Source organism: Sinohyriopsis cumingii, chromosome 18 (assembly GCF_028554795.1).
Source record: "Sinohyriopsis cumingii isolate HCF-2022 chromosome 18, ASM2855479v2, whole genome shotgun sequence".
Lineage (NCBI taxonomy): Eukaryota > Metazoa > Mollusca > Bivalvia > Unionida > Unionidae > Sinohyriopsis > Sinohyriopsis cumingii.
The window spans coordinates 88,292,025-88,306,797 of NC_142978.1; the positions used below are offsets into that span (position 1 = coordinate 88,292,025).

The window sequence follows — 14,773 nt, forward strand, 5'->3', positions numbered from 1 at the left end:
GCAGTAAGGAGGATGTAATTGCACTTATCGAAATTACAGAATAATTTCGAAATGTGTAATCCAGATTGAGAACCTATGACATGGCTCATGTATTTCGGATTTGCAGAATTAAGAAAATACATTTTGAGGAAATTCAGGATGTAAAACTGTAAGTTCATTTTATTTTGCCATTCTTATGACCAGCTAAAGAAGAGAGTATATGACTTGTCACATGTATGCTATTTGTAAGGACCTGTTCTTGTGTCTGTTGTACACTGTAGCTAGCCTAAATCCGAAACATTGTATCAACGCGGAATGTGCCAAAGCAGCTGGTATGTGACAGTCCACGAAACATCTGTTTTAGTTCATTGAGAAACAAATTTAAACAACCGCAACGTAAAGAGCCTCTTACGCGAGTGTACATGATTTGTATACAAATCAAAGGTGCTGGCGTCTGCGTCCATTGTTTGTTTACAATAGAAAGTAATTCCTTTATGCACCTGAATGCTGTATGTGCATTGTCGCGCGGGTTCAATATCGGGTAATACTGCACGATTCTGACAATGTAAAGTTAACTGGGGAAAAATGAGCGTATATATATATATATATATATATATATATATATATATATATATATATATATGTATATATATATATATATATATATATATATATATATATATATATATATATATATATATATATATATATATATATATATATATTCTCACTAGGCTATATTTCGTTGATTGGCTTCAGTCCAGTATATCTTTGTGACATCAATCATGTGTATTCCCCATCTAGATGTTTACGCTCTTCTTCCGACACGCGTATTCTCATTGTTCCTACTGTTAAAACAAAGCTATATGGACAATGTTCTTTTGCGTACTTGGGCCATTCTAACCAGCGATTGTCGTTATTTTTTGATACGATAGCCGAAAATAGTTGAATTTAGTCTTGAGTTGTAATGTGGGTTTTCCATGAAATGGTTATTGCTACGACAGACTGAGATCGAGCACATTGTACCTAACAAACACATATCATGTGCCCTAGCGCATATATTCCTCAATTCACCTTTGAGTTAGAGCATAGGATTTCGCAATCAGCTTCTCCAGCTCGACAACATGTAGCATTTTAATTGCACTTTTATGCTGACTTATTTGTTTTGCTGCTTTTGTGTTGCTTTCTCCAGATGTGTGGTCAAGACAATGTATCCATTTAGCTGGCATTTCTATTTTCTTAGTTTTACCCATATCTTTATATACCAGCCTCTTGGAGAGTCAAGAAATACCAAGCTTCGGAATCTATGAATTGCGTTACCACCACAGTAATAGTGTAGTCTTTCACGATTGCATTTTGTTCTCTTGGTTTTACAAAGGTTGATAATTTCAGCGACTTCTCTTTGCTTCACTTGTTTGAGTCATTGCTGTCACTCTCTCCAACTGAGTTTACTATCTGTTGCTCGAGGGATAGCGGACATAAAATTTGTCTGATGTTGCCGTTGATGACAACCGACTGGTGATCTTGGTGCAAATAATTTGATTGTGTTTTCATCCGACAAGAAATTCAGCGAAGAATTAAATTATTGACAGACATAGAGCCTAAAGTTTCTATACGTGTACATAAACCCACGCTCAGTTATGTAATTTCAGTCCATTTAGTACCATATTCGGTTAGAATCAAACGGTAGTTAATAAGATATATTTTAGGTTGACCTGAAGACATTCCAGAATGCAAGCGATTTTTACGCATGGGATATCGTATCGCGCCTGGAGACATTGAAACATTCTTCTGTAAAATTAACAAGAAGTGTTCTAGTCAATGTGGGTGACCTAAACACAAATTAATCAGCTTAATGTGGCCAAATGTAATAAAACCTCGTTGACAACTAAAATTATTCAAGCAAGAGATGATGTAATCGCAAAAAGACAGGTGGAATATTTTTATTCCTTTCAGCTATTCTAGCGTTGTTTCAGCAGCTGCCCCATCGGGTGCTACATCGGCAGCGTTGTACGCTGTTGGAATAGCTTTATAAAGGCGGTTGGGGGATCTGGAAGTTCCATTAAAGAAAGAAAAACGCCTTCGATTACCAGAAACTCGTCGTAGAATACCATCAGCAGAGGTCTTCTATTAGGCAGAATCCACGCGTATATTAACTAACTTTAACTTTACTACGATGATAAAATCAGCCAAGTATGCTTGTGGTGTCTCTATGTGAAATGGGTGTGCAATGTAAAACCGGTATTGTTATACTAGTTTTGAAAACAGCGCTCGTTGGGTAACATTCAATCATTTACTGTAATTAGATCATATAGACTTACGCCACCACTTTAAGTTGTTCATTATTTAACCCGGGGCACTAGCGTCCATCGACTACCGTTATTTGATTTCATTATATCAATGCAAACTCGGTTCGAAGGCCCCACATGCGGTCATCTTGAGATTGAAGTGTTTCATGCACGGGAACGTTCATCAACCCCGCATACACGTATTGATTTTACATTAAAGTAAGTTTGACATTATACAAGATGTCTAATAATGCATTCGACCCTTGCTCAAATAGACGGGACGCTGATATAGAATTATGCAGGTTTGCCACCAAAGCGGATTTAACCTAGTTTATTAGTCTGGTTTTTCTTGATGTTGACAGTGGATAACTTGTGATTTTGTTTCTAAGATCGAACTGGTAAACTGCAAACGTCATATGTCTCGAAAAGAATTACTTTCTTGCCTCCCAATTTTTCTTTTAAAAATGTTGTATAGATGTTTGTCTCTTGTCTGTGTTATCTCTGTACACCCGCTCTTTGCTCAGTACTGTGAAGTCACCTCCCCTAGCTGCAACATTGTTACCAATCTCCCCTACCGTGACGTCAGATGCTATACAAACTCCACTTTCCCTTGTCCCTATACAGTCCCAATATTCCCTTTGTTAAATTCCCATTGTCCGTATATCGTCCCAGGATGATCTGAAAAGTCTTGTCCGTATATCGTCCCGGGTGTGTGTGTGTCTGTAATTCTAATTCACATTGTCCGTATAAATCTTGTCCGTATATCGTCCCAGGGGGGTCTGTAATGCTAATTCTCATTGTCCGTATATCGTCCCCATACACTACTTATATAAAATATTATGGCTGATAGAGGCAGTAACCTCTGTGGTTAATACAAAATCTTAGGCAAATATTTCTTTAGAATAGCGTTGACATTAACTTTGACCTTTCCTGCAATCTCGGTGATATTTGCATGTTTTGTATTTGTGAAATTTCGTAAAGCCTATCGAAGTCAATATAATTTTGATGGGTCTGATATGAGAAAAGAACAAAATAAAAAAAAAAAAAATATATATATATATATATATATATATATATATATATATATATATATATATATATATATATATATATATAAAGCAAAAATCTATACATACATACATACATACATACATACACACACTCCTCAGTGAGACGAACAAACTGACACTCATGTCTGATCGAATTGACGACATAAAGAATTACAGCTTTCTTCATTGCGAATTGAAAGATTGCCTGTGTCTCTATGCACATTCTAGTCAATATAGTCATTACAGTGTAGCTAATATACACAATTTATTAGGTTTACATTCTGCAAATCAGGACTAGCTTGTTCCGATTAAGTTTAGATTTGTTTATTGGACCTAATTATAAAAGCTGATAAAATAATATTGGGTATACTAATTCTCGTGAACGGAGTTTGACTTAGGCCTTCTCTATTACGGCTTGGTGTGATATAACATCATATCAAAATATTTATGTAGGCTGAAAAGCTCCCAGTATTGCATACTATTCAGAAGATAAGTACAAAACAATTTATGTCAAATCGACTGTTAACTGAACCATATATATCAATCTATGCATCTGTCTGTCCGCAGATCCTTCCATTCTACCATATATAATCCCACCTGTTCACATACGCACGCATCTCTCGCACTATTCATTGACTTGTTTTCGCATCCATCTAGCTAGATTTATCTACTTGTTTAAAAGAAGACTTTTCTTAACAAAGACCATTTATCTCCCAAAGTAATAACAGCTAAGGGGAAGACCTTTGATCTTAAGTATGCAAATGTGTACGTAACTGAATTGGAGAAAGGAAACGTTGCCAGGTCGCCAAGCTGTCGTTTAACGCTGGAACAATCTACGAGGACAATAACTTTGCAGAGAAAGATAACTGGATACTAGGATGTATTTTAAGGAAACTGACACATATCAATTGCTTTATACAAGTCATTGTCATCCACGGTGTGCGAGCGGGAGGACTGTTATATGAAGTCGTTGTCATCCACGGTGTGCCTGCAGGAGGACTGTTACATGAAGTCGTTGTCATCAACGATGTACGTATGGGAGGAATGTTAAAATGAATTCGTTGCCATCCACGGTGTACGTACGGGAGGACTGTTACACGAAGTCGTTGTCATCCACGGTGTACGTACGTGAGGACTGTTAAATGAAGTCATTGTCATCCACGGTGTGCCTACGGGGAGGATCGTTAAATCCCATATACAAAGGATCTGCTGTATTTACAGCAGTGAACTAAACATTCATTTCTCTCCGTCATTATTTTGGAAGGACAACGAGAAGTAGATCACTAAATCAAAGAACTTAGGAAAATGAAACCGGAGGCATGAAAAATTCGCAGCTAAAACATGACAAATTATAATTATTTATTCATTTCAAGAGAAGTTCATCCACTACATCAAGATATGTGCGACAAAAACTAAAGTTTTGATGCAAATGTTCCGTAAAGCTTTCGAGACAAGCATTTGGGTTACTGCGCATAAATGCTTAAAGGAAATTGGAAATTTTAGTGAAATTCAAACTACCAAGTATTGATTAACTTGGTTGTTTTAAGTATAAACTTCATGATTGCAAGTTGTTTGATTATCTAGTTAATTCAGTCTTGAAAACGTAAAGGAATGTTAGAATTAGACAACATATTGTCTGTTATACAAAACGATGGTATCAATGCGGTGCATTGCTTGAAATGGAAAACTCATACTTTGCAATGGTGGAGCATTTTTCTGAGATGCAATGCATGAATAATTAAACCACCTTTCTGCAAAGGTGCATCTGCTAATTTTGCCTCTCCAGTGTCATCGTCTTTTTGAACAACACCTCATGCCAACATTTAAGCTGTCGATAGCTCGTTGAGTAACTTATTATAATTTGTTTTTCGGTCACGTATAATTAGATTATATAAAAATTTAATATTATTTAAAATTTAAAGCAGTATTCCATTCCTAAATTGACATAATAATGCAAGCGATCTCTTCATAATTCTTGTGTATCTAGACTACGATCAAACTCATCACAGATCGTCCAGCTGAGTATTTGTCGTTTGGAGGAAATATGTGTATCGTACACTAAAAATGTTATTGATTACATTCATCGTCATTTTGGTTTTTAGAAGAAAGAGTGTATTTCCGGGTTCAAAACATGTGCCGTGATGAGATAATTGTTTTATTTTCTATTGGACCTAAGATGTATTTGAGGTATAACAGATCTGATGCCTAGAAAATACCTTTTGGTATTTAAATAAGGACAGTGGGATCATGTCCTCTACACTCAGTTTTGTCAACCCTCGAGCTCGTAAGGAATGGGATTTACCCAAGTCGCTCAAGGTCAATAACATCTAGCAGCACTTGTAATTGTAGAAACAATATCTGGAAACTTAGGTATTTAAAATAGTAGTTGTACAAAACGCATTGTACCGCTGAAGTTTCTTTCTCTCTGTGCTATGAGAGTGTAGATGACCATATGAGGCTCTTGATATATTATGATATGATTGTGCTTCACATCTCACCAGTGTGAAGAGAACTCATTAAGCAACATCATCCGGGTAAGAATTGTGACGTAGCAAAATAATACCACTTTAGGGTCAACACTATGTAAGATATTTTGGGTCACTCATGGGTTTCGGTAACGTTGGTCCCTTTGTCTTTGACCCATTTCACAGTCCTTGACCACCAGTCTTTAGAGGGCGTCTCTGGTGTTCATGAATTATAAAAAAACACTATTTTGTAAGACCAAGCTACATCCAGGTCGATTAAAGAGGATTAGCGCAAGGCAAAGAAACCAGTTTTTAACACCTTTGTTGCTCTTTATTGCTTGCATTAGACAGCCATAACAAGTAATGACGTGTCACTTATCACCAAGCGTGATCGCTCTGCTGAGCAGTTTGTTTCATCTTATAAACGACGATCAGACTGGTTCTATTAAAGGCAGATGTATTGTGGGAAACATCAGAACCTTGTATGACAATGGATTACATTTAACACACAAAGGTGTGCGTTTATTACTATTAGATGACTTTGAGAAGGCCTTTCATTCGGATAGTTAAACATTAAGACTATCATATCTTTCTTCAACTTTGAGATTTCTTCGTCTTGTAATATAGGAAATATATTACCTTCATATACAGGGCTTGTAATTTCCGCATTAACAGTTTGTGGCATCCTTATTTTTCCTTCTACCGTCCAGTCTAGAGACATAATATAGTAATTTCTCTCTAGCTTGTGCCAGTGAAGGTTGGTAACGACATTGCATCAGGGCTATAATGTTAAGACATTGATATTAAGTGTCATGATATATAGCTTTAATAGTGGAATAAATTCAGCTATCTCGGAATTTCCTTGATGCCTGTCTAATTCTGAAGATAATAATCAAATAATGGCAAATACTTGTACAGTAACCTGCTGTAGAACGATGGGATATAATCCCTCTCGTCCACTTACTTTGAAAGGTCCAGTTCTTTTAACAATTTAGTTGCAAATAGTTTCCTTGATTCAAATTATTACGATGGGTTATGTTTACCACTATTACTCTACAATGAATACTGAATATTAGAAATAGGCCGAAGCATCTGCCTTTAACTTGTATTCTTGCTTTCTATATACGTCTTCGTAGGGTCTTAATACACATTTGGAATACACGCCCTGGGATTTCCTTTTATCTGTGCATATGTCCAGAGCTATTGTGGGAGCGTTATCACTTATTAAGCAATGGTTCTCGTACTTTTTTCTTTGTCTTATTTAGATTTCACAGAAGCATGAACAGGATATAAAAATATAATATCTCTCTGTAATGAGGTCATATTTAATTTTTGTCGCTGATGTCTTTTCCATCCTTCCTTAAAACGACAGTTTCTCTTGTACACGTGTATTTTACCTTTGTGACATCCACACTTCTGTAGGTTTAGAACTATTCAGAACTCAGATTAAATCTAACCACCCCTCGTTTTGAAATATTAAAAGCTTCGTTTTTTTTATTTTCGCACTTTTTCTTTCGTTATGATTTCACGCCATATTTACCTGCCATTACCCATTCTTTTCTAAAATGACTAAGCAAACTGCAATCGAAACTGATGGTGACTAGCTTCATATTTACGTTTTAACCTAGGTATATGTGCAACAGTGTAGAACGTGAGATCCGGGTTCACTAAACGAATTATTATTATTATTATTATTATTATTAAGCTCACAACTGATCATGCTTTATCAAGTATTTAAAAGGAAATGTTGGAAGTAAAGGAAAACAGCACAAACCACGTATGTTTGAAACCCAAATTTGCAGAAACATTTAAGGTCAAGTACTATGTAGATGGTGATGTCACATTGGTTCTTGTGTTAATTGAGTTGGTCCGCTATTAATTTATTTCTGTCAAAATTGGGTCCAAGATAATCGATTGCACCCGGTATGAAAATCGTGTGCAAAATTTATGGAAAATAATCTGACGGAAAATTAAAGAATAAAAATGTTGAAGTTTAAGTTAGCATAAACAAATTGCAAGAGAAGGAACAAGCATGAGTAAAATACAATGAACAAGAGTCTTGATTTCTAAACGTCGCTTTTATGTTTATATTGTACCTGATGCAAATTTCTCGAAATTTTAACGTATTGCATTACATTCATCAAAATGATCGAAGATCCATTTCGTCTGCTAAGATATTCTGAATAAGCGTATATCAGATTATGTGGACTTATGTCAGCTTGCAGAACGGTCAGCAAACATGCATGGAAATGTTGTTATCAATGTGCGCTCTTTGCACGAATAGTAAATTCCATTTGTTTTAATAAACACGATGCTCCACTCTTGAAAGTTCAATTAGTGTATTAATGGAAGACTGACGGGTGGCACGAGAGAAGTGCATGAGCTGTAGGGTTGGGTCTAATGCATTTAGAAATATTCCTGCATGCTGTCACTGTGAGTATCTGTTAAATTAAAGATTTGGAATAAGTTTGTCCCCCACCTCTCCCTGCCCTAATAATCGCGAGAGTTGCGACCATCAAGCTTGGCAGATTAAAATGTCTAAAATGCCAGTATGGGCCACCAAACGTATAAACGTTTTGTGGCTTAATCTTCTGCTTTTGCTCTCAGCCCTTGCTTCCTTCTGAATCTGCATTATTTATTTCACCAATTATGGTCTTAATGGTCCAACATACATTGCATTAATAAACTCTCTTGTTCATGGCTGATACCGGGAACGAAGAGGTACCCACACTGAAATGACTCACCTTGATAACAGTTTTTTGGAATAATTATATCACTATGACTTACAGTCAGCTGGGTGTTTACTTATTCATTTACGATAACGTGCGCGTGAAATGTTAATGATTGTGATGTCGCCTTCTCATGTACGCATTGCAAACGTACCAATTTTACAATGTACGCAAAATGTTGGAGTATACAGCTGTGGGGTTCTATCTTATATAAGTAGAGTCAAATTACATTGACTGGGCCGGGTTTTTTTTTACTAATAGTTTATATTATCGGTTTTTACGTGCTATATTTATCTTCTGGAAGCCTGTATTTTATGTATGAAACAATTGTCAGCATTGGAGTAGTAGAAAGATCGTTATTTTTGCCTACCCCCACCCAACCCCGGAATTTAAAACTTCTAAACAGCAAAAATGATGAACTTGAAAGGGAAGAGATACTGATTGTGTCTTATGTTCATATACGGCAGGCTGAAACGAGGTCTCGCATTATATTGAAGTTCAACAGCTTTCTTTTGTTTTAACTAATGTAACCCAGAATATTCTTTTAGACTAGAAACGTACCGAAAATTTTGTTGATCCTTTATGATCAGAACAATTGAAAATAACAGTAAAGTCGTTATAATTCTATAAGGGACTTATACATACAGGAAGTCGAACTTATTGATCGGTATCACACTGACCCAAGACAAGGGATTGGAGGAGGGAAGGTGAGGAGGAATTATGCTGCCAGGTTTTAAGACAAAATAAATATCATTTAAACGTTCACCGGTATTTTAATCTTATTTTGATTGCACGACCGAGACTGAGAGCACCATAACAAAGAACATGTATCTAATAAACCATAAGACCGACCCGTAGCCGTGTATAACAACAACACCATATTACAAGTACGTTTAAGAACATATGATTTTTAAAGAGTTATTTAAAAAAAGCTTGTGCATGGTTGAACTGATGAAGAAAGAGTTGATGTCACTGTTGCAAGAAATTTGGTCCATTACGATAAAACGAACAGACAAAAGTTAGTTCCACCAAAGTAAATTTGAAAATATATATTTCTGTAACATGATATGTATTAAGAAGGGTCTTTATGTATGCATGCATGCATGCATACATACATACATGCATGCATGAGAAGGGACCGTATGTATGTATGTATGCATGCATGAGAAGGGACCGTATGTATGTATGTATGTATGTATGTAGAAAGAGACAGAGACAGACATACGGACTTAAAAACTTTTCGTGTGTTCTGGTACTCATTCAACATTACCTTTAGACACTATTATTATTCGCATTGATCAGAGTATGTGTCTATTGATTATAATTTACGTATGCCTAGGGTTATCACGTGATATTGCGCCCCAAACTTTCGCACAAGATGGAAACTCAGCTGCACTGTACTAATATATGTGATTTTTTAATAGTACTTTCGTCGTTAGAAAGAAAAGCATAGGTGAACATCTAACAGCACACAACGAGGATAAAAATCAAGGTATGTGTCGTTTGTTTGAATTTACTTGTAATAATGCGTATGTTGTGTATTAGCAAGTTTGGTACTTAAAGAGCAGCAATATCTGTTTAAACAAGTTAAAATGAAAGTAGGTGACTTCTGAGAAAGAGGACATAACGAAAATACAATTAGGGGCCATCCATTTATTACGCAGGCAAAAATCTGCCAAAGCTTGCCCCCTCCCCCTCCCTGTACCCATGCGTACTTCTTTACACCCCACCTGCGTACGTATACTTGACGCACTCCCACCCCACCAATTCTATAGAACGGCCTATATTTAATCCACGCAGAAACGATAATGGGTAATAATATTAACGTGTGTTTAATAAAACAGATAGTCCACCGACGTTGAATGACTGGCTGCATCCAAGAAATAAGCTGCGTAACTTTAAAAAGTTTGTCTAAATGAACCCAGTCAAACAGATTACGGATTAGACGACTTATTATCGAGGTTTCACCTCCCCCCTGCTTCCTATGCGTACGTACATTATCAGTAGACCCCCCCCCCCCATATGCAAGCGTATGCAATTGGATTAAACCCTAATCCCCCCTCCATGCTTACGTACTAAATGGACGGCCCTTATATATTTTGCTATCGACTTGAAGTGCCGTCACATAACGTGCCGCTGCAGAAATTGGAACGATTTCAGACAAGATGCGGTAATATGTCAAGTATGACAATCCAAGTCAACAGGGTTAACTGATCGCTACAATGTATTCATCTTCGATCAATCCGACAGATTATGTCAGTTCTGTTTGTAGCAACAGGGGACACCGCTAGAGGGCACTGATGATCAAGATTAACGTTTTCTCAAAATGTCAACATCATTACACCCGGTACTTTCTCCGCTTTAATATGCAAAAAGCCTACACTATTACATCTGAATGTATTCATGGTTGAAAGGTCAAATGTTTACATTTAGCGGATATGACACTGGGCCATTTCTACAACTTATTCAGCGGGAAAAAAACGAAACCCGAATTTTTCAAAACGCTGAAAAACTAAATAAACGAGCATATATTCTCACCTACTCCTACTTTTTAAATACTTTGGAGTTCTTTTTACGAGAATAATGGTAAAATGTGTGCGAATATTTGCGGAAAACCTACGAATTAAGTCTTTTTCAACGGTCACCCATGTCAGCAAGAACGGTAACTCTTCCCGGCACATGGGTACGTAACAAAATATAAACAATGATAACAATACGACATAATTTGGGTTCAAAAACACACGAAAACTTGATTGTATGAAAAGGCAAACGTTTATAGCAAGGAATCGGATTATACAAACGTACTGTCGTTCATTATACAAAACTTATTACAAAATATTTGTACAACTTTTGTTGTGTAATATATTTTCGAGGTTAGTGACTCGACGGGAGTATCACTCACCGACTCAGTGATACTAGACGTATTGATAATATGTCTGTGATTGTGATCACTGAGATATTATCAATGTCAGGTCATCTGTTCTACGTACGATTCTTATCTAGAGACACTGGTATTAAAATTAAAATGTTCATGTTTAGTAGGGACGGTAAAGAGGTAAAGGTTCAACTATTTTTCAGAATTTTGAAGAATGAAAACAAATTCATTTAAAATTGTTATGCCATTTTTTGTGAATATCAATATGAATATTGTCATCATAAGCCAAGGAACAGAGAATCGATCTGTAGTATTTCTCCATTTAAACAAATACATAATCATAAATATTTCTTGAGAACCAACTCAGTGCCAGTTTCTTCTCTATCTCTGATACCACAACTGTCTTTACTTCATGAACTATGTATTATTGCTCAAAATAATGGCCAGAATTATTATGAAATTATTGCAAATTTAGGACATCCAAAATTTAATGTTGCACCATTCCATGCTGACACTATAGAAATCCTGACTTACTGTAATGAAAACTTGGTGGAAAACCTTTTGTCATTGATTTTATTTTATAGATATAAAAGCTGACCAAATATATGTTATGATAACTAAGTTCTGAAATAGCAATTGTTATTTACTAAATTGTGATTTCAGATAAATGTATATATGTACAAGAACACTGTAATGAATATGCACTATTAGTTTTAAGAGTAACATACAATTTCAACTTGGTATGACTCATGATTATGTTTTTTGTTGTTGTTGTTGTGGTGGTGGTGTTTAATGCCATTTTTCAGCAACACGATAGGCTATACATGGCGGCCAGTATTAATGGTGGAGGAAGAACCCGGAAAAACCTCGGGAAGATTCACCACCGACCCACGAGAAGCTACTGGCAAGCTTTCTCACATACCAACATTGGCCGAATCCAAGACCCGAACCCACGTAGACAGAGGTGAGATGCCAGTGATACGTAACGGAGAGCGCTTTAGACCACTCGGCCACTCGGGGCCCCCATGATTATGCTATTTCATGCAAAAATGTTAGGAGGCGTGTGATAAAAAGGCACAGAAAGTCTTCAAAAGTACCTGGAACATAGAAAAAGTAAATTTATTCTTGAAGCTGAATGTTCACAACACATTTATATATAACCATATGTAAAAAATATGCAACTTTCAGCATGAAGTAACATGAGGTCAAGAACTTTCAAAAAGTGACCAAAGACCAATATTAATAATGGTTTACGGTACATGTGTTTGAATGCTTCCTGTGAATTTATTTGAAAAGATATCATAAAGATGAGCTCATTTTTGAAATCTACAAACTCTAATTAAGCAGAAAATATTCCATTTTAAAAGCAACATATAACTTCAACTTCTGTATGACTCAAAAATATAGTAAGTAGTGAAGGGGGGCACTTTACCGTCAATGGGAATTAGCATTAAAAACACCCCTGGGCAAGATTACCGTCAAGGGAAATTTAACATGGAGAAAAATCGTGGGTCAGATTACCGTCAAGGGAAATTAACATGGAGAAAAAAAAAATCGTGGGGCAGTTTAGCGTCAAAGGAAATTAAACAGGGTGGGCCTTTATAGCGTCAAGGGAAATTGAACATGGGATTTTTTTATATTTTTTTAAAAAAAATAAAAAAATAAAAAAGGGGTAGGCAATGGAAAGGCTATCTCTTTTCGAGAAATATTGGGGCCCTGAAAAGGGCCTTTGGGTTTATGTTAATGTATTCATTAACATAAAGGGCACCGTATTGGTCTTCTTCTTGTCCTTAGGCTGCGTCTCACTGTTGGTCCGTAAACCGGCACTCTTTTCAGGCATCCTTGTCTTTCAACGTAGATCCTACGTATCCACAGGCTGGTGTTTGTCCTGTGGACAACGGTCCACTTGGATCGGACATACATGAGCATGTCCGTCCTGAACATCATGGAAGACACAAGGGTGGATGACTCAACTGTGGTCCACATCTTGAAGCGACGAGAACAGGTGAATCAATGCAGTGAACTGCGCTTATTTATAGGTACAGGTAGGATTGAAACGGATTGAGTTCATTCACCAATCCGAACACGCGTTACAAAATTCAGTCAGCCCGCATCCAATCCGAAGAGAGCAGTCTGTGACGTCTGTTGGTCTATATAGATTCGCTAGCGCTTGTGTGCAGTCAATCTATGCGACAGTGATTCAACATGACGGAAACTCAGAAAACGATCCATTGGGCTGCACCAACAGGGGAGACTGCCCAAGGGAACCCGGACTTACTTTCAGAAGAGGTGAATTGGGATTTTGTGGATTTTCTCTCCTCGCAAGAATTTGTTCCGGAACCTTCGTTACCTTCTTCATTACCGCAAGTGGAGAATTTTAGACAGAGACAGAAAGAAGAATTGGAGAAATTTATGCAACGACAAAAGGAAGCGGAACAGGCTTTTCTCCTACAGCAAGAAGAAGAGGTAAGAAAAAAACAACAGCAGCAACAGCAAGAAGAAGAAGTAGCAGCAAAGAAACAAGAGGGTGAAAATCAAACGGTCACAGTACTGTTGGACATTTTAGCGGAGTTAAGAAGTCTGAAACAAATGTATCAGACTTCTTTATTACGACCGAAGAGAATACGACCTTCCCGAGCTAAACACGTCAACCCTGTGACTAAGCCTACCGTACCACCCTTAGTGATTTCAACCCAATCATTATCATCATCAACATTACGCAGTCCAGAAGTAGGCCTTGGCCGTGGCAAAGGCTTAAGGCAGTTAAAGTTGATTGCTTAAACTCACCCCGTCACCATGAAGAAAAAGGCCCTTTTCAGGGCCACCCACATTTCTCGAAAAGAAATACAATTTCAATTTGCCAATAACTCAAAAAAAAAAAACCCCACCCATTTTACCCTTATAGTACGTTTCTGTGTATGAGTGCGTGAGTGTACGTTCTTATTTTAAAATCAAAACTCAATGACACTTACCTTATATCATTAATTTATTCTTTTATCTATTTTTTACAATCCAATTCACAATTCACAACACAACACTTTAATGAAAAGTTCATTGACTTCTTCTTTCTCCTTGTTTAGTCTCTCTGTTTTTTAAATTTCTTCACTGTCTTTTCCTCATTATCTTCCCTTCTTCTTTTCTTCTTCTCCTGTTTCTTTGCCTCTTGTAAATAGAATTGTCTTCTTTCTTCCTCTTCTTCCTCTGAAGAATCCCTCTCTTCTTCCGAAGAATCCCTCTCTTCTTCTGAAGAATCCCTCTTTTCTTCTGACTCCTCTTGTTTCTTTTTTGGGCAATCTGGAGACCAATGTCCTTTTTCTTTGCAATAATAACAGGTATCTTGACTTTTGTCTTTTTTAGTCCCTGTTTTTGTTCTTTTTTGACGGTCTGG

At 36.7% G+C, this 14,773-nt stretch overlaps 1 protein-coding gene across 1 annotated transcript in view; it reads left to right on the forward strand.

Moving 5' to 3' along the window:
• Positions 1 to 9,873: 9,873 nt before the first annotated feature.
• Positions 9,874 to 14,773, forward strand: part of LOC149777249 (cyclic GMP-AMP synthase-like receptor 1) — a 38,809-nt gene continuing 33,909 nt past the window's right edge. The window contains exon 1 of the mRNA XM_089941992.1: positions 9,874 to 10,002. The gene's annotated coding sequence lies outside the window, so the exon portion shown is untranslated. The remainder of the gene's footprint in view (positions 10,003 to 14,773) is intronic.